General features: G+C 38.0%; 1 non-coding gene across 1 annotated transcript; it reads right to left on the bottom strand.

Annotated features, from left to right (window-relative positions):
• Nucleotides 1-14,939: 14,939 nt before the first annotated feature.
• On the bottom strand, nucleotides 14,940-15,046 carry LOC111765906 (U6 spliceosomal RNA). The gene has a single exon (XR_002798111.1). It is a non-coding gene; the product is annotated as a U6 spliceosomal RNA (small nuclear RNA).
• Nucleotides 15,047-27,166: the final 12,120 nt, after the last annotated feature.

The raw sequence follows: 27,166 nt of genomic DNA, 5'->3' as shown, positions 1-27,166 counted from the left end.
CCCCTAATCTCAGCTCAGTGGGGTTTTCTGTTGTTTTTCTTTCTATAGTTGCACATGCTAAAGAGATCAATGGTAATTTTAGAAAAGCTAAAGGCATCTGGAGGTGTCAGTGTTCTTGGTAGCAATTTGGATTGAAAGGAAACACTTACTGAGATTTGAACCTGCTCAAACTTCAGGGGATCCAAGGTTAGAATTAAGCACAATTTTGTTCAGTGGGAAGGTCTGTGTAACAAGAGCACAGCAATATACTTTGCCAGTAGAATAAAATAAGTCTTCAGAAAACTTTAAAAGCAGGGTCAGATAAGCTTTTTTCTAACCTCAAAGAGTTAATCCAAGGTAATACTTGACCTCTTAAGTTTAGCTAGACTGGAGAAATTGGGCCAGGCACTTAAATATAGAAATGGCAGGGTAAGAAAGATCAAGAAAAAAGTTAGTCCCAAAGAGTAGACAATGGATTGCAAAGAAAACTATTCACTAAATGCGAAGTGAAAAAGCTACCTTTATAACACATATTTAAAGCTTTGCAAAATTAAAAAATAACTTTTTAAAATATTTAAAACGATTTTAATAGTGCATATTGAATTTCCTTTTTTTATTCCAAGGAAAAGTTTTGAAAAACTGTTGAAAACCACAAACTGAAAATTTCCTGCACAGGAGCCATCCCTTCCCAACACCCCCCAACTTTTATTTATCAATGAACCACTCCCTTGATTTATTTGTGAGCCCCTGTGCCTACATGAATCTGAACTTCTGGATGGCTTTTTAGCAGAAGGGGGATGTCTGCTGTCTCAGGGTAATGCTTTCCTAGGTTAAATGTCAAACAGCTGTGGATGTTTTGATAGGTTAAGTCTTTCCTTGATAAGATAAGCAATGAAAAAAATATAAGGTAGTTATTTTATTATTCACAGTAGGCCAGTGATGGATACTTCAAAGGGAAAGTTTGGATGAAGTAGTCTCATCGATTTTTAAAAATTTTTTTATTTCTCTTCCCTTCCCCCTCCCCCAGTTGTTTGCTCTCTGTGTCCATTCACTGTGTGTTCTTCTGTGTCCGCTTTTATTCTTGTCAGCAGAACCAGGAATCTGTGTCTTGTTTTGTTGCGTCATCTTGCTGCATCAGCTGTGTGTGCGCGGCACCATTCCTGGGCTGGTTGCACTTTTCTTGCAATGGGCGGCTCTCCTTACGGGGCGCACTCCTTGTGCATGGGGCTCCCCTATGTGGGGGACACCCCTGCATGGCACAGCACTCCTTGCGTGCATCAGCACTGCACGTGGGCCAGCTCATCACATGGGTCAGGAGGCCCTGGATTTGAACTTTAGACCTCCCATGTGGTAGGCAGACGCCCTATCAGTTGGGCCAAATCCACTTCCTGTCTCATCGATTTTGAATAACAGTTTCCCAAAGTGCAGCTGGTGTGAACATGTATGAAAGACATTATACTGGGCACAGGAGGAGAGAACAGATAAAATTGAAAATGAAAACAAGGTGCCTGGATCCAAAATCTGCATTTGAAGTCTGTGTGAAGTATATGGCAAGACTGCTGCTCTATATCCCCAGCAATGGAGGAATGTAATTCTTCATTCAATGTCCCACGTGTCTTCAGCTCCCTCTGAAGTAAAGACAAAGTGAAAGCATCACACATGCCATCCAAGCACTGGCAAGGTTAGGTTTGTCATGACCCAACCTTGGCCATCAAGGTGAAGACACCTTGCCAGAGCAGGAGAGGTGTTTATATTTTGAATCGGTGCTTACTTCCTTGCCTTATGTGATAGTGTTTTGCCTAATTGCAGGTTCATCAGTGTAGCCCAAGAAATTAGCAAGGTGATCAAATTTCTTTTGGATGGCCTCTCCTCACGGCTATGGAATCAGTTAAAGAACAGGACTCTTGGATTCTTCTGATACAAGAGTGATGCACAAAAATTTACTCATTTCTTTTCTACAGAAGTTGTGAATCAGAAATTCCCCAACTCCAGCTATTACTGAACTGTAAACAAGTTGCCACTCTTTAAAGGCTAGCTCTGCTTGGTAGTGCCTGGTTAAAGTCAGCACACCTGCACGACCGTGGGCTGCCTAAGACCCTGCCCTTTTCCCTGGTGGTAAAATCCTCAGGGAAAGACTGAAGGTTATTTTAGTGAATTTCAGAATGTACAAATGCCACTTCTGTGAACACTTCCCAAACTCATTTGCACTGCCTCTTTTAAAGCTTTTAAAGCATGCGTTAAAGCTCATGGATGTCTTCTTTCTTCACAATCGGCTATAGCAAGATATTCTAGACTGAAAAATTCTCAAGCCAAAATTAGGGTGTTTTTGCAATATTTATCCTTTGAGATGCTCTTAGCTCATTTTATACATTTTTTTTTAAAGAAACATATATACAACTCAAAATTTCCCATTTTAACCCACTTTCAAATATACAATTCAGGGGCATTAATTACATTCACAATATTGTGCTATCATCAACAATGTCCGTTACCCTGACTTTTTCATCAATCCAGAAAGAAACTGTATCTTTTTAGCAACAACCCCCATTTCGCCTCCTCCCCCTGCCCAGCCCCTAGTAGTCTCTAATATATTTTCTGTCTCTATGAATTTGCCTATTCTGGCTACTTCATATAGATCGAATCATACAATATTTGTCCTTTGGTGCCTGGCTTTTTTCACTCAGCATAATGTTTTCAATGTCCATCCGTGTTTCAGCATGTATCAAAACTTCATTCCCTTGTATGGCTGAATAATATTCCCTTGTGTCTATAGACCACATTTTGTTTATCCATTCATCAGCCAATGGACACTGGGATCCTTCTACCTTTTGGCTATTGTGAATAAAGCCATTATGAATATTGGTGTGCAAATATATGTTTGGGTCCCTGTTTTCAATTCTCTGAGATATATACTAAAAAATGGGATTGCTAAGTCATGTGGTAATTTTATTTCCAAATTTCTGATGAAACTCGACTCAGTTTTGAGGCCTTGGCTAGAGGCTCATCAATTCTCCTTGAGCATCTGATTAAATTAACTTCTCAGACAGTTCCCTTCTAGGGTTCTCAAACCCGTGGTCATTTTGTAACCACCATCATCACTCAGGTATCAGGTACCCAATGACTAGGGGCAGCACCTATGCCCTGGTGACCACAGAATCATTCAAATTAACTAATCCACAGGAAGCCCATGCTATAATTAAGCTACCCCCTACAGCTCCAGCTTGCTGTTACTCTTTCCCCAAGTACTGCCCCTGTGTGGCCCTGCATGACAGCCTTCTTTCATATGGAGCTGTATCAAAAGTTGTTCCTTTTTTCTCTCCAAATGTCTTTTTGTTTCATGATCTGAAGAACCTACAACCATACTCTTAGAGGTTTGCAATAATTAACAAGCTGTAGCTCAGTTACCCCTGCTATACACTGGGAAAAGGCTAACCCCATCCCCCATAAGCCTATGTGCCTAAGGGCACGGCACTTCCCCACAGGTTAAATAAAGAAACCACATAGAACTTGCCAAATGCAATGGATGTGTCATGATGACGGGAGGGAGTGTTGCTGGGCGGGGAGAGGTGGGGTGGGGGTGGTAGGGTTCAATGGGACCTCATATATATATATTTTTTTAATGTAATATTATTACAAAGTCAATAAAAAATAAAATAAAATAAAATAAAATAAAAATAAAGAAAGAAAGAAAGAAAGAAAGAAAGAAAGAAAGAAAGAAAGAAAGAAAGAAAGAAAGAAAGAAAGAAAGAAAGAAAGAAAGAAAGAAAGAAAGAAAGAAAGAAAGAAAGAAAGAAAGAAAGAAAGAAAGAAAGAAAGAAAGAAAGAAACCACATAGAGACCTGAGTAAAGGGAAATGGAAACCTTCCCTACCTGCTTATCAGAGGGAGATAAAATTCCTACAGAACAAAGAAATATCTGCTCCTGCAGCATTCTAAGAAACCATAACTCCCTAACCCACTGTCTTCTAGTCACTGTCAGGGAAAGTTTTCACCTCTAGGGCTTCCTGTTGGTCCCTGCCCCTCACTCGGACCCTCAACCCCCTCCCACCAACTACCATTTCCCCACCTAGGAAAATTCTGTATAAATCCAAATCCCCCCTTGCAGGGGTGGGCTGAAGTCTCTCTTCAGGCCCCCACCATGCTAGTGGGGGGACTGAAGTCTGTTCTTCAGACCCTCTCCATTGGGAAAGCTTCTCAATAAATCTTTCTTTTTCTATAGTCATTTCAGTCTCCATGTCCCAGTAAGCGCTGTATTTTCCCCAACACATATCTAATATCATGTAATTATAAAACAGTGATTTACTCTGTATTGCTAACTTCTAGATTAGTATCTGTGTTATAGTGGGTATGCCAAAAGAAAAACAAAAAACTAATAAGAATGGGTTGAATGAATTAATGGGAATTTGAGGAAAGAAGGAATTGGCACCAACTCAGGAAGTCAGGAAAGACTTGCTAAAGTCAAACATGAACTGAGATTTGAAGGAAGTGGAGATTAAGCAAGCAAAGGAAAGAGGGAAGATAAAACAAAGATTTTCTTTTCATTAAATATCTCATGGAAATCTTCTCAGGCTTAACAGTCACTTTTCAAAATAAGATGAATCAAGTCATGGTGCATTTTTGCCAACCTTTGGACGTGTGATCTCCAACTCTAATTTCACTCTCACAGGATCTCTCTTCTAATAACAGTGCTGTTGTACTCAAATTCCAATCTCAGGAATGCTTCTTTTCTGCTGTCCTCTTCGATAAGCCCAGTTGTATCACTGGAATTCTATTTTTACGATTACTTTGAACTACTGTTCCAGTAAAATGTCCAGCAATACAAACGCCAACATTCTCTTGGTTTTGCCATTCTTCCCATCTCTGAAGTAGATTTCTGTGCATCATTCTGCTACCTGCAAACAGAACTGCCATCCACAAATTATTTACCTTCTTACCCATATTTTTTTCAGTCATGCAGTCCCAGATTCCTGATCACTCTTCTCTGTTTATAGGTTTCTTAACTATAGTCTTTCCTGGATTTCCTACTGAAAGACTATTTGTTTGAATGAAGATCAGGTATTGCTGTGTTCGCTTGGAGGCTCTTTCCCATCTGATGGAACTGAAGCTACTTGATAATCTATGGGTCCTAATCACATATTATGGGTTAGTATGTGACTTGAGAGTACATAGAATAACCTTACCATCATCCTTTATTTTTATCATTAGTGAAAGTATTTATATATATATATATATATATATTTCATTTTGAAAACAATTTACTGAACTATATCATTCATACATGAATGTACATAAACAATTAGTGTATAGTAAAAGTTGTGAACTTACAAAACAAACATGCATAACATACAGGACTCCTATGCATCACCCCACCCAAAACACCTTGCATTGTTGTGAAGTATTTGTAACAAATTATGGATGGAAGAGCATCATCAAAGTATTACTACTCACTATAGTCTGTGTCTTACATTTGAGGTATTTTTCTTCCCAACCCACCATATCATTTTTTTGTGTTCATAAACCATATAATTTATCAATAGTGTACAGTCATTGACATTTGATATAATCACTGATTTGTACTTTCATCACTTCAATCAATATTAGGACATTTTCATTTCTCCAAATAAATAAAATAAAAACAAACCATGATCATACCCATGTATTAGCATTACTAATTGCAAATCCTATGATGTGCTTTCACCATTTCTATTCATTTCCAAACATTTGCAGATAACTTTTTAACAATTATGCACGATTAAACCTCAACTTTCTATTCTCTACCCACAGTTTTCTCTGGTGACATGTATTCTAGCTATTACCTCCATGAGTTTCCTCATTATATTTAGTTCTTAATATCAAAGTCATACAATATTTGTCCTTTTATGCCTGGCTTGCTTCACTCAACATAATGTCCTGCAGTTTCATCCATGTTGTCATGTGCTTCACAGCTTAATTTCTTCTTACCACTGCATAATATTCCATCGTGTATATACACCACAGTTTGTTTTTCCATTCATCAGTTGATAGATACCTGAGTTATTTCCATCTTTTGGCAAAGTGAATAATGCCTCTATGAACATCGGTGTGCAAATATCTGTTCATGTCATTGCTCTCAGTTCTTCTGGGTAGATACCTAGTTGTGGTATTGCCAGGTCACATGGTAGATTTATAACTAACTTCCTTAGGAAATGCCAAACAAACTTCCACAGTGGCTGTACTGTTCTACATTATCACCAACAGTGAATAAGTGTCCCTCTCTCTCCATATCCTCTCTAACACTTGTAGGTTTCTGTTTTATTAATAGTGGCCATTCTAGTAGGTATGAAATGATATCTCAATGTAGCTTTGATTTGATTTCCCTAGCAGCCAGTGATGCTGAGCATTTTTTCATGTGTTTTTTCACCATTTGAATTTCTTCTGTAGAAAATGTCTATTCAGATATTTTGCCCACTTTTTAATTGGGTCATCTGTCTTTTATTGTTGAACTGTAGGATCTTTTTATATATCATGGGTACTAGACAGTGTCGGATGTGTGATTTCCAAATATTTTCTCCCATTGAGTAGTCTGCCTTTTTACCCTCTTCACAAAGTCTTTTGGGCTGCAGAAATGCTTAATTAAGGAATTCCCATATATCTATTTGTCCTTTTGTTGTTTGTGCTTTGGATGTAAGGTTTAAGAGAGATCCACATACTAAAAGGTCTTGTAGATATTTCCCTGTGTTATTTTCTAGAAGTTTTATAGTTCTGGCTTTTATGTTTAGGTCTTTGTTCCATTTTAATTTTTTCATAGGGAGTGGAATAGGTATCCTCTTTCCTTCTTTTGTTTATGGATATCCAGTTCTCCCAGATCATTTATTGAAGAGACTTTTCTGTCCCAGAAAAGTGGACTTGATAGGCTTATTAAAAATCAGTTGATCATTGAAATAAGGGTCTATTTCTGAACTCTCTATTTGATTCCATTAATTAATGTGTCTATCTTTATGCCAATAACATGCTATTTTGACCAATGTAGCTTTATTTATTTTGGAAAAGAAGCAATAAAACTATCTTTATTTGCTAATGGTACAAATTTTATACCTTAAAAGGCCAGTGACACACTTTTAAAATAGGAGAATTAATAATATAAGTTTTTAACATTCGGTATCTAGAAGTACAAATGGGAAAAACTGTTCCACTCAAAATAGAAATAGTGTATATATTACATGGGCATATTCTTCAATAAAGGCACAGAATCTATATGAAGAAAATGTAATAATGCTGATTAGCTACAACCAAGATATTAGCAAACAAGAAAATTTAAAATATTCTTCATTTTCTTGGATGATATGCTAATGTAATAAAATTATTATTCATCCCCAAATTAATATATTAATTTAATAAAAATACAGTTGTCAAAATTGGAAAAGTAATCTGAAAGTTTAAACATACGCACAAAAATTCTGAAACTAGGACCAGGTGAAAAATGTGAAGGTAGAACTTGCCTTACAAATAGTAGATTTGGAATTAAAATAGAGAAACAAAATATATTCCAGTTATTATCATAATATAATATATGGAAATTGTATTTTTTTGTTGTTGTTGTTAGTGAGAAGTTTAACTTTATTGGGATTTAGCTTTATAATCCCTTCAAAGACAGGGAGCATGAGTCCTCTGACTTCACTCTTCTTTTTAGTGGATTTTATTTTTTATTTTTTGCTATTTTTTATATTTATTTTTTCAGCACAGTTTCACTTCCAATTTTTCTAATTCTGTAACGTAGGCTATTGGAATTTTGATTGGCATTGCATTGAATCTATAAATCAATTTGAATAGAACTGACATCTTCATGCTCTTTAATACAGTTCATGAATATGGAATGACCTTCCATTTGTTTAGGTTTTCCTTGAATTCTTATAGCAGTGTTTTGTAGTTTTCTGTGCAAGGATACTTTACATTGATGGTCAAACTGATTCTTAGATATTTGAGTCTTTTAGTTGCTATTTTAGAAGGAATTTTTTTTTTCTTCATTTCCTCCTCAGCTTGCTCACTAATGTATAGAAACACCGATGATTTCTGTGTGTCGATCTTGTTTCCTGCTACTTTGCTGAACTCATTTATTAGCTCCCATACCTTTGTTGTAGATGTCTCAGTATTTTCTCATTACAGAATCAGATCATCTGCAAATAGTGAGAATTTTACTTCCTTTTTCAAATTTGGATGCCTTTTATATCTTTTTCTTGACTAATTGCTCTAGCTAGAACTTCTAGCACAATGTTGAATAAACAGTGCTGGCAGGGGGCATCCTTGTCTTGTTTCTGATTTTAGAAGGACAGCTTTCAACAATTCCCCATAGAGTATGATTTAGGCTATGAGATTTTCATATATGCCCTTTATTTTGTTGAGGAACTTTCCTTCTAAACCTATCTTTTGAAGTGTTTTTACTAAGGAAGGATGCTGGATTTTGTCAAATAACTTTTCTGCATCAATTGAGATGATTGTGTGTGTGTGTTTTTTCCTTAGATTTGTTAATGTGATATATTATATTGATTGATTTTCTTATGTTGAACCACCTTTGTACACCAGAAAAACAACCCACTTGATTTCGATGTATAATTGTTTTTATATGACTGTTGGATTTGATTTGCAAGTATTTTGTTGAGAATATTTGCATGTATTTTCTATAATGAGATTGATCTGTAATTTCCTTTTCTTGTAGTATCTTTATCTGGCATTGGTATTAGGGTGATGTAGGCTTCATTAAATGTGTCAGGTAATTTTTCCTCCTTTTCAATTTTTTTTGGAAGAGTTTAAAAAGGATTGGTATTAATTCTTCTCAAAATGTTTGGTAGAATTCACCTGTGAAGCCATTTGGTCCTTAACTTTTCTTTGCTGGAGGACTTTTGGTGACTGATACAATCTCTTTGCTTGTGATTGTTTTATTTCGTTCCTGTAATTCTTTCAGAGTCTTGTAGAGTCAGTGTAGTTTGTGCATTTCTAGGAATCCATCCATTTCACCTAGGTTGTCTAATCTGTTGGCATAGAGTTTCTCATAATATCCTCTTATGATCATTTTTATTTCTGTCAGGTCAGTCATAATATCTCCCTTTTTATCCCTAATTTTATTTATTTGCATCTTCTCTCTATTTTCTTTGTTAGTCTTTCTAAAGGATTGTCAATTTTATTGATTTTTCTCAAAGAACCAGCTTTCAGTTTTGTTGACTTCCCCTATTTTTTTGTTCCCAATTTCACTTATTTCTGATCTAATCTATTACTTTTTTCTTTCTGCTTGCTTTGGCATTGGTTTGTTGTTCTTTTTCTAGTTCCTGCATTTGTTCAGTTAGTTCTTTGATTTTAGCTCTTTCTTCTTTTTTAATATAGGCATTTGTGGCTATAAATTTCCCTCTTAACACTGCCTTCACTGTATCCCATAAGTTTGGGCATGTTGTCTTCTTGTTTTCATTTATCTTGAGATATCTACTAATTTCTCTTGCAGTTTCTTCTTTAACCCACTGACTGTTTGAATGTGATGTTTAGCCTCCACATATTTGAAAATTTCTCCCTCTTCCACCTTTAATTGATTTCCAACTTCATTCTATTATCATCAGAGAAGGTGCTTTGTATAATTTCAATCTTGTTGAATTTTTTGAGAACTGTGTTGTGGCCCAAAATGTGGTCTATCCTGGGAAAAGATCCATGAGCACTTGAGAAGAATGTATAGCCTGCTGATTTGTTGGAGTGCAATGCGCTGAATATGTCAGCCAGAACCAGTCATTTATTTTATTGTTCAAGTTCTTTGTTTCTTTATTGATCTTCTCTTTAGCTGTTCTATTGATAATGAGTTGCATGTTGAAGTCTCCACATATTATTGTGTAAACATCTATTTCTCCTTTCAGTTTTGTCAGTGTTTGCTTCATGTATTAGATATTTATGACTGTTACTCTTTCTTGTTAGGTGGCTTGTCCCTTTAATTAATGTATAATGATCTTCTGCATCTCTTACCAATTTTTGCATTTCAAGTGTGTTTTGTCTGGCACCAGTATAGCTACAACTGCTCTTTTTTATTTATCTTTTTATTATCTTTTTTAAAAAGATACATAGATCACACAAAATGTTACATTAAAAAATATAAGAGGTTCATATATACCCCACTCCCACACCCCCCATTCCTCCTACATCAACAACTTCTTTCATTAGTATAGTACATTCATTAATTTTATAAATACATTTTGGAGCACTGCTACACAGCATGGATCATAGTTTACATTATAGTTTACACTCTCCCAGTCCATTCAGTGGGTAATGGCAGGATATAAAATGTCCTGCATCTGTCCCTGCAATATTATTCAGGACAACTCCAAGTCCTGAAAATGCCCCCATATCACACCTCTTTTCCCTCTCCCTGCCTTCAGCAACTCCCATGACCACTGTCTCCACATGAATGATATAATTTCTTCCATTGCTAGAGTCACAATAATTCTATAGTAGAATACCAGTAAGTGTACTCTAATCCATATTTTATTCCTCTATCCTGAGGAGCCTGGGATGGTGATGCCCCATCCACCTCTAAATTGAGAGGGAGCTTAGATTGCACATAACTGATGGATGGAATTCTCCTGCTTGCAGTTGTAGACTCTCTCAGTTCCTTGGAATGGTGGTTGACAATTCTTACCTCCAGGTGACCTGGGTAAGTCCAACAAAACAGAGAATAGGTGTTGCAGCTCTGCTGAGGCACAGGACCTAGCTGGCATGTGGACAGTCCAGAGATTAAAGTCTCCTGAGCATATACCAACCCCAGTGCCAGCCACAGGTTCAGTAAAAGTGATAGAAGAGGCATGTGTAAAGAAGTCGCATTTGAGTCCAACTCCATCACACTCAGAAGCACAAATTTTAAAGTAGGGACCACTGGCAAGGCACTGAAATCCAGAGCCATCTGCCATGACCATAGGACCCGGGTGTCTCTGTAGCCCTCAGGAGCACCACTACCTGTGGTTTTATCTACTCTGTCTGTCTCTGAGTTCCTGCTGAAATGTGCTTAAGTTAGACTCCTCTGATGACCTCTCGACTCATTTTGAGTTCTCTTAGCCATGTTAACTCATTTATCTTTAGCATTTCTCCCTTTTATTCAAGGTCATTTTCTAGTTGCATTACTAACTGGTGCTTGGTAGTAATCCCTTGGTTCCAGGGAGGCTCATCCCTGGGAGTCATGTCCCATGCTGGAGAGAAGGTAATGCATTTATATGCTGAGTTTGACTTAGAGAATGGCCACACTTGAGCAACATGGAGGTTCTCAGAAGGTAACTCTTAGGCATCCTGCAGCTCTAGACCTGGTTAAAATTTCAAGCACACAGGCTCATAAGCATAGTCATCAGTATCAAGGGCCCATCATTGGACCATCCTTCTTCACTGGTATTTGCCCTTGCACTTGGGGGATTATTGCTGTTCCATTGGAGAATGTGACAGAGCTCTCCAGGATGGGAACTCAGCACTCCTTCAGTTGTCACGTGAACCACTACTTACTATGTCACTACCCAACGAACATCTGACCATATCTATATACCCTATATGAATACCCTGGAGAACTCCCTCTTGCCTGTGCATCCCTCATCAATGACACTCACACCAATGATCCTCCCCTGCCATAGTTGAAATATCTTCTTACAACCTTTCACTTTCAGTCTGTTTGCATCCTTGAGTCTAAGGTGAGTCACCTGCAGACAGCATATGGATGGCTCATGTTTTCTTATCCATTCTGTCAGCCTATGTCTTTTTGGGGGGGAGAGTTTAATCTATTAATAGTCAGTGTTATTACTATAAAGGCATTACTTCAGACATTTTATGCTTTGGCTTTCATATGTCATGTCTTATTTTTGTCCATCTTTTTACCTTTTGGTTGCCCTTTCTGATAGTCTTTACTTCAACACTCTCCTCCAAGCCTCTCTCTCTTCTCTTTTCTTTTCTGGCTACAGAACTCCCTTTAGTGGCTCCTGCAGAACTGAATTCTTGTTTACAAACTCTCTTAGTTTATGTTTTTCTGTGAGTATTTTAAGGTCACCATCATATTTGAAAGATAATTTTGCTGAACAAAGAATTCTTGTTTTTTTTTCTTTCAGTATTGAAATTATATCATGCCACTGCCTTCTTGCCTCCACAGTTTCTGAAAAGAAATTCACACTAAGTCTTATTTGATGTTTGATGTTTCACTTTTCCCTTGCTGCTTTCAGAATTTTCTCTTTCCCTTTGGCATTTGGCATTATACGTATTATGTGTGTTAGGGTAGGTCTATTTAGATAAATTCTAATTGGAGTACACTGTGCTTCCTGGACATGTATATTCATGTCTTTCATGAGAGGTGGCAAATTTTGGGCCATTATTTCCTCAAATACCCATTTTCCCTTCTCATCTCCTTCTGGAACTTCCATAATATGTATGTTGGTGCACTTCATGTAATCATGTAATCATTCAACTCCCTTAGCCCCTTTTCTCTTGCTGTTCTTCTTTCTCTTCAATTTCAGTTGTCCTTTCTTCTATGTCACTGATTCTTTTTTCTATGATTTCAAATTTGCTGTTGTGTGCCTCTATTGTACTTTAATCTCACTTCTTGTGTCTTTCATTCCCATAAGTTCTGTTATCTTTCTATCCTAGCAAAATTTTCTTTGTGCTCACTTGATATCTTCTTAATGTCTTTTATTTCTTTATTTAGCTATGTTGCCCTTCAACTCCATGATTTGATTTAGGAGATTGTATGAACCTCATTGATTTGTTGTTTCAAGTCCTGTTTCTCATCTGAAACTGATTTTTTCTGCTGATGTAATTTTTTGCTGATGTCTAGGCACCTGCTACTGATGCTGAATTTACTCTTAAGTTCAGTTTCTCTCTCTTGCATAGGAATTTACTGTTAAGTAGCTGTCTGCTACCATTGTTCTTTGGATCTTGGTTCAAGATGTTCTAGATATTTAGGATTGCTCTGGTTTAGCTGCTCAAACCAAGGCTAAGGACCCAGACATGGGGTGCAGGTCAGTTTCCAAAGGTTTTGGAAATGGTGTTAGTAAAGGCACCTGCTTCTCTTTAGTTAATTCATTATTATTTTTTCATACACTTTTCTTTTCTTTCCAGCAGATGGCACTCTAGCATATCTCTCAGTTCAGAACCCATGTGGTGGGGGGGAATGCATTCACTGTAACTCCTCAGGCAGGTAGATGGTGCAGAAGCAATGTCCTCAAGGCTGGCAAAGCATCACAAACTTTCTCAGAAGCTGTTCTCCACCCTTGGCCAGCCACCTCCACTCTTCCTCTGCCTCTTTAGCAACCAGACTGTGGCAGCAAGGAGGGTGTTTGAGAAGGCAAATTATCTTTACTACCCTGCTGGCTCTCAGGGGAAACAATGTCATGGTCCCAATCAGCCTGGAAGTTGCATCCCCTCCAATGCAGCAGACTAAGTCCTTTATGGGCCAAATTCTGAATTTGCTGTAGGCAGTGCCCCCCCTCCCCTTTCTTGAGGAAGAGAACTCTGCAACCCTTTCAGTTCTACACCCACTGCAGTCTGTGGACTTCTTCATGTTCCATAGGTGGTTGTAGGTGACACCCGCTGCTGCTTTTACAGCTCTACCTGGGATTTTTTCAGGCAACTGTGACTCCTTTACTTCACCCCTCTTGCTTCTGGGTGGTAGCTCACCTTCCCCTGAACCCAAAAGCAGTTCTTCAGATGGTTTCTGCATGTCCTCTAGCTATTTTTGCTGAGAGATGTGATTCCTCTGCCTCTCTAATCTTCCATCTTCCTGGAAGTCCTCACCTGCATTCTTGCTAGGAATAAGCTAGCATTGTTTTTGATCAGCCTCCATATATGAGAGTCATCACCAGTATACCACAGGTCATCAGCTCTCCATATCTACTTTGAAGTTCTGGGCACCTGAGACTCCTGAAGATGGGAGTTCTGCTAAAATGACAAATTCCTATGAACATATAATCCCAACAAGCAAAAATGGAGGAGGTAGAAGGAAGATGAGATTGATACATTGCCCTGTCTAAGAAAACTCAATGTTCTAACTTAAGAGAAGAAGTTACTTCTAGGATCTTCTCTAGTCCTCTTTCTAATGTAAATCACTCCTGACTGTGAAAACTAAAAACTAAGCATTTCTTATTCAATAATAGCCAATATTTATATTGTGTTTATTTTTCTATATTTTTAAAATAAAATTTACTGAAGTATATTATTCATACATGAACACACATAAACAATAAGTGTATAGTTGTAAGCTTATCATCATAAAGGGTTCCCATATACCATCCCACCACCAACACTTTGCACTGTTGTGAAACAATTGTTACAAACTAGAGAAAGAGCATCATCAAAATAATACTACTGATGACAGCCTATATCCTATACTTGGTATATTTTCCCCCCAACCCACTGGTTTACTAACACACTGTATTAGTATTGAATATTTGTTAATAGTTCATGAGAGAATGTTCTCATATTTGCCCTGCTGACCATGGTCCATCTTCCACTGATGGACTCCCTGTGTTATACAGTCTATGCTTTGTTATTGATTTTTTTTAAAAATAATAGGTACTTTAATAAATTTGAACAGAGGACTGTACCTGCCAGGAAAATCAAAGTTAAAAAATAACTTAAAATAAAATATATTTCCACATTCTTTTATACTATATTATTGTTTGATATGCTTTCTAAAAATTTTTAACTTTAATTGCCTTTTTTAAAAAGATATATAGATCACAAAAAATATTATATTAAAAAAATGTAAGAGGTTCCCATATACCCCACACCTCACCCCACCCCACTCCTTCCACATCAATAACCTCTTTCATCACTGTGGTATATTCATTTCATTTTGTGAATACATTTTGGAGCACTGCTGCATCACATGGATTACAGTTTACGCTGTAGTTTACACTCTCTCCCAGTACATTCAGTGGGTTGTGGCAGGATATATAAAGTCCAGCATCTGTCCCTGCAATATCATTTAGGAAAACTAGGGAACACTTCATAAATTTGTGTGTCATCCTTGTGCAGGGGCCATGCTAATCTTCTCTGAATTGTTCCAATTTTAGTATACGTGCTGCCGAAGCGAGCACTATATTGTGTTTATTTGCTTATTCCATTTACACATATATTAATTCCAGAGCTGGGGATAACAAAAATGAGTAAAAGTAGATGCAATGTCTGCTTTCAGAGAGTTTATAGTCTAAAGAGAGAATCACATATATGTTTAATCATTTTTATACACATATGGAATTTAAAAATGTAAGCATGATGAGTGATAAATAGGGAAAGAAGTAAATAGCCTCATGGGGAAGGAAAGAATGGGATCATTTCAGGAAATCAGGAAAGATTTTCTTGAAGTGAAGCTTGAACTAAGGTCTGAAGGAAAATGGGAATTAACTAGGTGAAAGGAAGAAAGAAGAGCATTCAAGGGAGAAAAAGGAGCATGTAGAAACATTGAAAATTATGGTGGAAGGCTATAATTCCTGGGTAACAGAATGCCATATAAACTATAGTTCAAAATAAAGCTATAGGCATATGCAGAAATATGCATGCAGGAACTGGTCAGCCCTCTTTAGAAACTTTGTCTTAATCCTAAAATCACTGGAAAAGTATTAAAAGAATTTTAATCATGTTGATTCTTTTGAAAATCTTTGGCTGCTCTGAAGAAAAGGAATACATGGCAACATGATAGAGTAGGTATCGTAAATATATGCCAATCAAAATATGTATGAAATTAAAACCCATTGAACTCACAGGAAGAAATAGAAACTTCCTGGTTTAAAAAATTGACAAGAGAACTAAAAATAAGTGTGGTAAGCGTACACTGAATATGTAGCTCCTTGGAAAGATTTGTTGCTCTGCGTAATCTATGGGTTGGATTTTAATGTCCCCTTGGGAATGGGAAAGAGAAGATAAAGTTTCATGCCCTTTTAATGACAACCCACATAAAGAAATGATATTGGAAAGACATCATGGTTAAAGGGTGGTTTACTAAAACATAAAATAAAATAATTAGCCTACTAACATAGGAAAAGGCTAGACCATTTCTCTGTCTGGCAGTAGGTCCTGGTGAGAATTGAAAACTATAGGGTATGTCTTGTATGAATTTGTGGTTCAATTTTACACTATCTTTGTGGTTCAAAGAAAAATTAAAAAGTAAATAGAAATAAATAGATTTTATAAATAATAGAATAATCCATATTATTGTAATTGGATTTTCAGCTACAACTATAATAAACTTCCCACTCAAGAAGACTGGATAAGCTGTATCAAAGTTGATATTCAGGTAGGTAGGTAGGTAGGTAGGTAGGTAGGTAGGTAAGTAGATAGATAGATAGATAGATAGATAGAGGGAGAGAGAGAGATTGATTGAGATTAACCAAGGCAACATTGGTCTGAGTGTCCAAAACCTTGAAAGGAGGGGAGACTCATTGAGGTAGACTCAACATTCCAAACTGCTTTTCCAAAAAGGTATTTGGACAGTGCTTGAAGAAAGGCAAAGCAGCTGTTAATGAGGCAACATTTATCTCCAGTCCCCCAACACTAGCACCAGTTTGTAGAGAAGCTCTATTCCAGGAAAGAGTGACTGAGAGACTAGAAACTCTCTTCTTCCACCGGGCTTGAACTCATAAGGTGGAAGCTCAACTCCCAGTGTCAAAGGCTGAGAATATTGGGTCCCAATCACCGTTGCACCAGCTTGCTCATAGGATGGAAGTTCCATGCCAGAAAAGGTGAGTTGAGATGATCAGAGGTTACTACAGCTGCCCAGCACCCTGCTTGTAAAGTGTGGATGACACTGAGTAAAGCGAGGCACTGTCCCTACCCCCAGCTCTGGAGCACTGTCACAGATGTTTTGCTCAGAGAGAGAGACAGGCCATAAGCCCAGAGAACCCCAACTCTCTCCCCAAGTGAACTGATTTTATTTTGAGCAGAGTGTGGAGAATTTTGAACCTCACCACAGTTACTACATTTGATCTTAGCCAAAAGGTGGAGAAACAATGGGGCAATGTTAAAAACAACAGGGATTTTGTTGAGAAGCATTTAAGACAAGGCAGTTTGCTCCGTGAGAAGGGGTTAATCTGTAGATCACCTAGATGTATAACAGAGAAACAGCTAAGAACAGCCCTCCTGTCATAGAACAAGCCTCAAAATTGGGCCATAAAAGCTACCCCTGCAAAGGGGCTTATGGCTCCTCTATGTAGTTGGAGACTTCAATTGGAAAACTAGAAGACTGGGCACCAGAATCATCTAAAAGTGGGTTAACTCACATACTCACTGAAGCTAGCAGTTGGTTGAGGGTCTCTGTTCCTTTCCATGAGACCACACCTTACAATCTTTCTACATGGTCTAGTTTGGGTTTCTTCTTATTATAGTGTCTGGTTTCCTTGGTGCAAGCATTTTTAAAATTAAGAGCCAAATGGAAGCTGTATCCTTTGTGTATCTAACTTGGAAGTTACAGAGCATCATTTTTTTTTCATTATTTTTTGTCTTTATTTATTTTTTTAATATTACATTAAAAAAATATATGAGGTCCCCATATACCCCCCATCCCGCTCACCCCACTCCTGCCCCCATAACAAAAATCTCCTCCATCATCATGAGACATTCATTGCATTTGGTGAATACATTAGAGCATCACTTTTGTTATATTCTCTTGGTCAGAGTAATCGAAGGCCCTCACCCAGTTTTAAGGGGAGGGATTCCCCAGATGCCTTTCAAGGAGGATCAAAGTTACATTGTAAGAAGAGCATCTTGAATTATCCTGGTCATTCAGGAAAATAATATCTGTGAAACATCTCAATAGTCATAATTTGAGAAAAAGCAAGTTGATAAACAGAATAATTCTATTTTATGTAATTTTATATAGTATTTAAATGCAATTTTATATAATAAATATGTTTATGCCTAAATTTAAATATACATATGCCTATTTAAAGGAAAGGAAATGAAGTGGAAATGATAAAACAGACCGTCAAGGAAGTTGTTATCTTTGGGGATGTGGGAAGGAGAAGTATGAAATTGTGAAATATGCAAGGAACACCCACAGTTGTTTATACATGTTTCAATTCTTAAAATGGGTTGCATGGCTGTTTATTAAAGTGTATCATTATATTTGGAAGGTAAATTCGGGAGACTTTGAATTTAATAAGATAAAGTATCTCATGGAAAGAGAGATTCCAATGATGAATTCTAGGCCTAGAGCTCACAGAGGCATTTGGATGGTAATATCCTGTACTAAATAGGATATAGAAATTATAACGGCAGGAGATAATGATGCCAATAACAAATACATAGATAGACACAGATAGAAGAACCCAGACCCATAGACAGATACAGACATAGGCTTGTTTAGTCAACTAAACATCTAGTCTTGGGTCAGTCTTCTTTACACACACACTATATGATCCTGCAAAAAAAAAACAACAAAAATCATTTACTAATTTAAAAAGCTTGGAGTTCACTAATATCATACGATCATCAAGGCAACCAGGCAAATTCCTGCTCTAATGGGCATTCAAATAAATGTAAATGGTTGAGCCTTCTTCAAAAGAATGCCATTTACAACATGGCCAGCATTTATTCATGGATTCTGAATTCTAAGTACCCTGGAAGTTTTTCCCTTAACAAAAAATATCTTTCCCAGTGCTAAGCATGATGGTGACGATTTCAGGTAAAGAGGTTATTTTCTTTGGGCATAGCTCTTGAAATTTTCTTTTAAAAGAAGTATTCTTGGGAGCCAGGGTAGCTCTGTGGTTGAATGTTGGCTTCCCATATATGAGATCCTGGGTTCAATTCTGGGCCCTGGTATCTAAAAAAAAAAGAAGTATTCCTTTTAGAATGCAGAAATAATGGGTTGGGACACCAGGGAAGTCTGGTGAGGATTGCAAGAGCAAACACCTAGGAGTAAGGTCATGGGGAAAGTAGCCAATGAGGAAGGACAGAGAATGCAGAGGCCAGAAGGAAAAGGAAGGGTACAGAGTTGGGACAGAGAAAACAGATGAAGGGCAAGATTTATTTCCTTTATAACTTTCCTTTAGAGTAAGCCTTGCAATTTTACTGCAGGATCAACATATGGTGGCAAAAGACATTTAACATTGCCAGCTCAAATATGTAAGTTGACACTAGCAGTATGATAGATGTTATTCTTTAAAAAAAAAACATTTAGTAGTGTAAAACATTGGTTAAAGACCTTTTTGAAAATCCTTTTCAAGTGCTCTGCATGCATTCTGAAAATCACCCCTGGAACCCATACAAAGCTGGATGAACAACTGTGCTGCTGTAAAAATAAAAGAAGAAAAATAATATAAGGAGTTCTGAATCTATTATGTAGGTCAGATATCTAGTATTAATTGGTTTCAAAGGGGTTTATGCTTAAAAATATAATCTATCCTTTATAGAAAAGATATTTGTTCTGTTTACATGCAAACTGGGACAGTGAGTTTCCTTTGTTGTGAATATGAAAACTGGGATAAGTAAGCAAGGCACTCAAGAGAAAGGATTCCTAAGCTTCTTTTCCTTTATTTTACTTTTTTATTTTTTTGACCTGACAAAAAGAAAAATAGAAGAAAAAATCTAGAATAACTCCACAGCCGCAGGTGAGCAATAAAAGAGTCATAAAGGAAGACATTTTGTTAGTTATTCCCTCAATAATAATTTTTGCCTTTTGAAATGTAACTCAGTGTGAAAATCTTTAGTCACTAAAGTTTGACTCCTGAGGAAAAGAGAAACTTGATGAAACTCAACTTCTTTCATTCCCACATGAAGAAAATTACAAGTTAGTTGGTCAGTCACACATTCAATAGGTATACATAAATTAACCACTCTTATAAACAGATACCAAATATTTCCATCAACATTTATGGAAATAGTTTTCTTGACCATGACGTAATTGGATCTTAGCTTCACAGTATTTCTCCTTTCAAAAACACTATAAGTAAAACATTTATATATATCTAATACTTTTAAATAACTTTTCCCAGTTACCCAGTCATCTCTGAGGAAAAATAAGAGATTGGACGGAAAACCATTCCACATTGATTTTGTAGTAGATTGATCTTCCCTTTAAAGTCCCAATAATAATACTAATCTCTGATTCCTGAGAACAAGTCATTTGGGTGTAGAATAGACGTAACCTGGGTTTGCTTTAACAGAAGAAAAATGGATTTGGATTAAACATTCACTTTAGTCAATGCAGGGTGAACACTCTCAAAGCTGTAAACCTCGTGTACACCCAGACCTAAGAACAGATTTTTACAAACATGGAAGCTAAGAGAGTTCTCCCTGTACTCCAGCTCTGTCCTTGGGCATTGTCAACTCAACTGCCACCACTTCTTTCCAAAGAATTACATTTTCTAGGGTACTTTTTCTAAGATAGAGTGCTAATGACAAGAATGTATTTGATATTTGCAAGATGCAAAAGATGTAGCGTGAGGTACAGAACAGCTTCCTGGAGTGTTCTTGGAAGCCACCTTCCAAGTTCAATTGACCAAGGGAGTTAGTGGGGGCATCTCAGCTTTTTTTTTTTTTTTTTTTTTTTTTGAGAATTGCATTAACTTCCTGGCATGCTTTTGAGAACCATCTGCTTTAATGTTCTGAATTGAGATCTTGCTTGTTGGATTCTCTGTCCCTCAGTGCTAGCTTCCATAAACTTCAGAGGCAGCATTCCTGAAACTCTTCAAAAACCACATAATCCTCTCATTCTACATTAAATTGTTTATACCCCCCAAAATGTTGAATGCTGTCTGGTTTTTTTCCTGACAAAACCCTGACATCGACAAGCTGTAACAAGGCTGGGTAAAATCTGTCAAGGTCCCCACTCAATTTCATATTAAGATACAATCAGTTCTCGATATTTTCCCACCCCAGCTTGAATATCAGGCAAGACCTTGGAACAAATTGTGTCTGATGTCTTCCAGCTCCCCATGTGCCTATCTGTGCTTGCCTGTGTACCACCAAAGTTAGCATCTTGCAAATGCTTGAATAATAATAATTGGTCAGTAAAGGAAGTCTAGAACAGAACAACAGATCTGGAGTTCAGTAGCTGCAATGTCCATGTGAACACTGCCCAGTGGGCAGGAATCAGCCCCCAGACTCCAGGTGGTGCACTTTCTACAGCAAGTCTATTCATTTAATACCAGGAGTGCACTTCAAACAAATTCCATAGCTAACTCATAGCTCTGATTCATTTCCAATGAACTTTATAATTATTCTTGAATTTTCCATGCATGAATGCCTATAGCAAGGCATTGGTCATGAAAACAAGCACCCTTCATTGCTCATATTTCCTAATATAAATGAATGCAATATAACATTGATATTAGTCATTAATGCAGTTCTCAGGCATGGGTCATCTCTCCATGGTCTGTCAACACCATAGATCTGATGCTGAAATGCTGAGGACCAGATACCCATGTAGGTAAAATTACATTTCGTGTGGATGCTAGGAGGTCAGCATGCCCCCTCTCTCTGTGACACTCAGACCCCACTGAGAGGAATTTCCTTAAAAGTTAATAAGGAACAATCGAAATGGCAGGTTTAGTTTCCCCTTTAATATGGATCCATGGTAAAAAAAAAATGTAAGTGGTTGAGGAAACTCATGGAGTAATAAATACAGCTATTTACCAGAGAGCTGCTGTTGGCCCATGCTGGCGTCTTTCCACACGGAACTAATTATACTTGCTATGCCAATTAGTCTTCTGCCCTGCCATTGCTATTATTCTTCCTGCTATTTTTAACTGTCGGTGCCAAGGTAATATGTTACGGGAATTTAATTTAACACAAAACATAGACGGGTACTTCTGAATAGCATTTTATTTATTTTTTCATCTCGGGGGCACAGGATAGCTGCAGAGTTTGAGGCTGAACCTCAGTGGGACTTTAAAACATTTTTTTCCTACCTGTTCTCCATCTGGTAAGGGTGTCGCATGTATGCTTGGCTCCATCCTCCATCTCCTCCTCTCCTGCTTCCACTAGATGAAAGGGCCACATGGGGGTCAGAGTGACCTGGTAAATGTTACCTGCCAATTGCCAGGCACTTTGGTAAAAAGAACAAAAAAGTCACAGCCAATGACCCAGGCACAAGCCTTTTGCCTGTCAAACAAGGAGAGACAAGAATTAAAAATAAAGCGTACACCATGTAAGGTTAAGAACTCCTGTTGTGCTAAGAGCGTTTGAAGCCTGGAAATACCAGAGGCTTTAGTATATACCTGGGATGAAAATGAAAGTTCTGACCCAAGATCATTAGTGTGACACTCAGCCCGACCAGAGCTCCCCTAGGTTACTGCATTCAGCTTCACCAGGGTTAGAGGAGCAAAACAAGGGCACAGCAAATGACCCTCATTCAGTGCAACGTAATTTAATTCTCTGAAGACTTTTTTAATAGGTTCTCCGAATCAACATCTCTGACCTTTCCGGCTGAATGCTGCTATTTGGGGAAAGTAAAATTGCTGCTACTGCCTTTGTCTGTGTGAATTTTAGGGGTCAGGAAGACAAGTGAGGGGCTTTTGACCTTGCTACCTTGCACTCTAAAATCAAGGTGCTGATGAACTTGGTGAAACAGATCTAATATATTCTACATTGATGTGCTTCAACATGTTACCAAGACACCAGATATTTGTTCCACATATTTTAGGATTTAAAGTGACTGCTTTAAATGATAACAATCCAGTATACTTATACTTTAACAAATGTACTCCATTTTAAACTAGCCATCTAAGAATCATCACCATTGTCATTACCTCAGTCTCTTTATCTTAGGCAGAGTGGTCAAACGTTACATAAAGAAAATGAACATCCAAGAGACCCTTGTAAGGCCAGTGTGTGTACCTAAGAAGCAGTCAATTTTGGTGGATCCAAATCCAATCCCATTTCTCTACAGACCTGCTTATATACCGTTATCATCATGGTCTGGCTTTATAAATCTTAAATAGCATTATCTGAAATAAGCTCTTCACTCTAGGCACAAAGATGGATGTGTTTAGCCAGCTGTCACCCAGGATGGAGAAATGTATGTAGAATCTTACACAGTGGAAGGTGTATTTTACTTGGAATGGGAAGTAGGGTGTCTAATAAAGAAAGGTTTGATGAAAAAATGATGAAAAAGCTCTAAAATACTATAGCTTGAAACAGAAGTAACAAGACCACTCCCAAAGTAGGGCAAAGCAGCATCCAAATATAGGGAATATTCTCTCCCTCACTTTTATTATAGTCCCAGGACATTTTTGTATTTATTTCCATTGACATAAATTCCACAAATCTTAAATGTACAATTTGATGAGTTTTAACAAATGGAGACATCCATTAACTAAAACCAAGATGAAATCAAGATGAAAATACTTGCATCACTGCAGAAAATTTTCTCTTGCCCCTTTTCCTCTTGTAACGGTTACCACCCAAGCCAACAAAAGTTCTCAGATCTCTTATTATAAATAATTTTACCAGTTCTAGCATTTATATAAATGGATGTTACTATATGAAAACTTTGGCTTCTGTTGCACAATATAGTTTTTTGAGATTTGTGGCAATTTATTATTTATGAATTCCAAAAAGAGGTATTGATTATGTTTGTAAACTGGTCTGTTCCTCTGGGCGTGATACCCTTTGATTGATTTAAATTCAAAGGCTTTATGTTTATTTGATTAAATCAAGATTAGGGCTTTGACTTGACCACTTCATTAGGGCATTCAGGGTTGAGTCCCTGCCCTCTTGGTGGGCTATAAAATGGACACTCACTCAGAAAGGCAGATAGAAAAAGATCCATAGATGAAGAAAGAGAACTCCATAAACATGAATGAGGAGAAAACTTAGATCCTGTAGTCCCAGAAAGAGAAATGAGCCATTTGCCCAATAGTTTACAGATGACCTCATGAAGAGAGCAAAGCAACCGAGCCTGGAAAGAAATGAGCCCGCTGGACTACAGCTGAAATCAGAGGAAGCTGTGCCCATGGAGCCTTAAGAGGGAAGAAAAAAGCTTGACTCTCGCAGATATCGGCAGCCCTCTTGCTTCAACATGTGGCAGCAGGCTTGAGTGAGAAAGTGCCTCGAGGTGAACTCTTTAGGGTCTTGTAACCATAAGCTTCTATCAAATAAATACACTTTATAAAAGCCAAGAGATTTCTGGTACTTCGCATCAACACCTCTTTGGCTGACTAATACAAGAGTTATCCTCTTGTTTCATGTATTATAATTTGTTCCTCTTTTATTGTTAAGAAATATATTATTATATGAAAATAACTTGAATTCATTATCCATTTTCCTGGTTCAAGGAACTGGAGCAATCTGAGATTTTACCCTTCCTGCAGGCTAACAAATTAGCCTGACACAGCATCATTAATGCTGGCAAAAGGTATGAGAATCCTGAGTCAGTGGCATTTATTACATTCAGTGTTGTACAGCTACCATGTTTCTCTATTTCCAAGACATTTTCATAAACTCAAAAAGAAAACCCATGCACACTAAGCAGTCACTCTCCACTACTGCCTCCCCACTAGTACACAACAAAAACTAAAAACTAAAGTACTTTTTATCTCATTGAATTTATTAGATTATTTCTTATGAATGGAATCATATAATATGTGGAGATATTTTGTGTCTGGTTTCTTTTATTTAGCATAATGTTTTCAATGTTCCTCCATCTTGTATCATTTATCAGTACACAGTTCCTTTTCATGGCAGAATAATATTCCATTGCATGATGTCTTAGTTTGCCTCAAGACTGCTGATACAAAGTACAAGAAACGGGTTGGCTTTTATAACGGGAAATTTATTAGGGTAAAAGCTTTCAATTTTGAGGTACCATTAGAAATGCTTTCTGACCAAAGTCAACTGCTGGTGATCCTAGCATTCTGCCACATGGTGATTAGGCAAAGCAGCAGGTCTACTGGTCCCTCTCTACTTTCTCCTTGAGCTTAGCTGTGGGTGAACATCGGTTCCTTTCTATCACATGGCCAGATCAAATATGTCAGCTTCCTTTCTCTCTGTGTGTCTCTCTGTGTCTCCATTTATATCAGACCCAGCAAAAGGGTAAAGACCCAAGCTGGTTCACACCTCACTGGCATAGTCCAATTCAAAGCAATTTAATCAAGTGACCTAAAGTGAATTAATGCAATCAAAAGCTCATACCAACTGACACGGCAAGATGGCAGTGGAGTAAGGAGCTCCTAGAGTCAGCTCTTGCTACGGGACAGTAAGTAAGCACCCAGTGCTCTCTGGAGCTAGCTGAAGCATTTATTTGGGGGCTTCAGGAAGCCAGAAGGGCATCCTGCAACATCCTTGAAGGAATGGAAGGAGGAGACTGCCCATCTGCAGAGAAGACTCATAAGTAGAGGTTCCACGCCCCAGAGAACAGTGACCATCCTCCACTGGAGGCACAAGCTGCCTTGAGAGCTGTTCCTCGGCTAGAATTGAAAGCTCCGTTTCCCAAAAACAGGGGAGGTCACAGGGCTGGTGGGGACCAGCTTCTTTCCATACAGATCAGATTGAAGATCTAGCCTAACACTCAATACCATCTCCAACAGGGAGGAAGCTGTGGGGACCTGCACCAGTGTCTCCAGAAAATTGTCGACCAAGCCATGGAGGCTGGTGATTATCTTGCTCTGGCAGCACTAGCCATCCCAGGAGCTGTTCTATGACAGGAATTGGAGGCTCCATTTCCCAGAAACAGGGGAGGAGGAGATGATTGGTTGCTGATTTCAGCTACTGACTGGTAGACTTGGTAGGCTAAGATATAACCTGGGAACAGCTGGGGTGTGAAATAGCCCAAGTCAGAAAGAGGCCAGCAGCCACCTGTCTGACTCCGCCCCCAGCCTGAGGGGAAGCTGGCTGACTGAAACACTCAGTGTGAGCAAGAACCTGTTTCTTTCACACAAATCAGACTATAGCCATAGCCTAGGCTTCAGCCCCACCTCTGCCAGGGAGGAGGCTGAGGAGCCCTGCATCAGCCTATACAGGTAACTGCAGGTAACTTTGGCTGGCACAGACTGAAAATCAGAAGTCTACCAGGGCAACTGAGGTCACCCTGGGCCTATACTGCATAGATGGCTGCCCACACCTACAGCTCCATCCCTACCTCAGGCAAGGGAGAAAGGGATGTGAAGCTTCATCAATCTCTCTGGGCAACTACAGTCTAGGCCTGCACTTGGATTATTCCACACAGCTGTGACTCTGTCCCTATCCCTGGCAAAGGAGAACATTGGAAGAAGCTTCATTGGTTCCTGGTGCAATGAGGGCAGCTTGAGTCTCCACAACTTACAACACCAACTACATGCTTGGTTCCTACTGCATAACCAGCAAGGGTGAAAGATAGGAAGCCCTAAACTAAAGAGAAAAACTGCACCCAGAATAAATACTCTAGTAAGTCAGATGAGAAGACACCAAGAAAAAAATCACAATCTATACCAAGAAACATAGGAAGCTATCACCCAGTTAAAGGAACAAGATAAGGCTCAAGATGACATAAAGGAGTTGATACAACTATGCTTAGATGTTCAAACAAATCTCCTTAATAAATTGATGAGATAGCTAGAGATTAAGGATATTAAGAAGACATTGAATGAGCACAAAGAAGAATTTGAAAGCATACATAGAAAAATAGCAGATCTTACAGGAATGAAAGGTGCAATCAATGAAATTAAAAGACATTGGAATCATATAATAGAGATTTGAGGAGACAGAAGAAAGGATTGATGAGCTTGAAGAAATGGCCTCTGAAAGTGAACATACAAAAGAACAGATGAAGAGAAGAATTGAAAAAATGACCAAGATCTCAGGGAATTAAATGACAGCAAAAGATGTGCAAACATGTGTCATGGGTGTCCTAGAAGGAGAAGAGAAGGGAAAAGGGGCAGAAGAAATATTTAAGGAAATAATGGTAGAAAATTTCCCAACCCTAATGAAGGACATAGATATCCCTGTCCAAGAAGCATAATGTACTCCCAACCAAAAAAATCCAAATAGACCAACTCCAAGACACATACTCATCAGAATGTCAAAGACCAAAGATAAAGAGAGAATTCTGAGAACAACAAGAGAAAAACAGTGCATAACATATAAGGAAAACCCAATAAGATTAAGTGCTGATTTCTCACCAGAAATCATGGAGACAAGAAGACAGAGGTCTGATATATTTAAGATACTACAAGAGAAAAACTTCCAGCCAAGAATTTTATATCCAACAAGACTGTCTTTCAAATTGAGGGCAAGATTAGAATATT

This window comes from Dasypus novemcinctus, chromosome 20 (genome assembly GCF_030445035.2).
Source record: "Dasypus novemcinctus isolate mDasNov1 chromosome 20, mDasNov1.1.hap2, whole genome shotgun sequence".
Classification (NCBI taxonomy): domain Eukaryota; kingdom Metazoa; phylum Chordata; class Mammalia; order Cingulata; family Dasypodidae; genus Dasypus; species Dasypus novemcinctus.
This window is presented reverse-complemented; position numbering and strand designations above follow the sequence as displayed.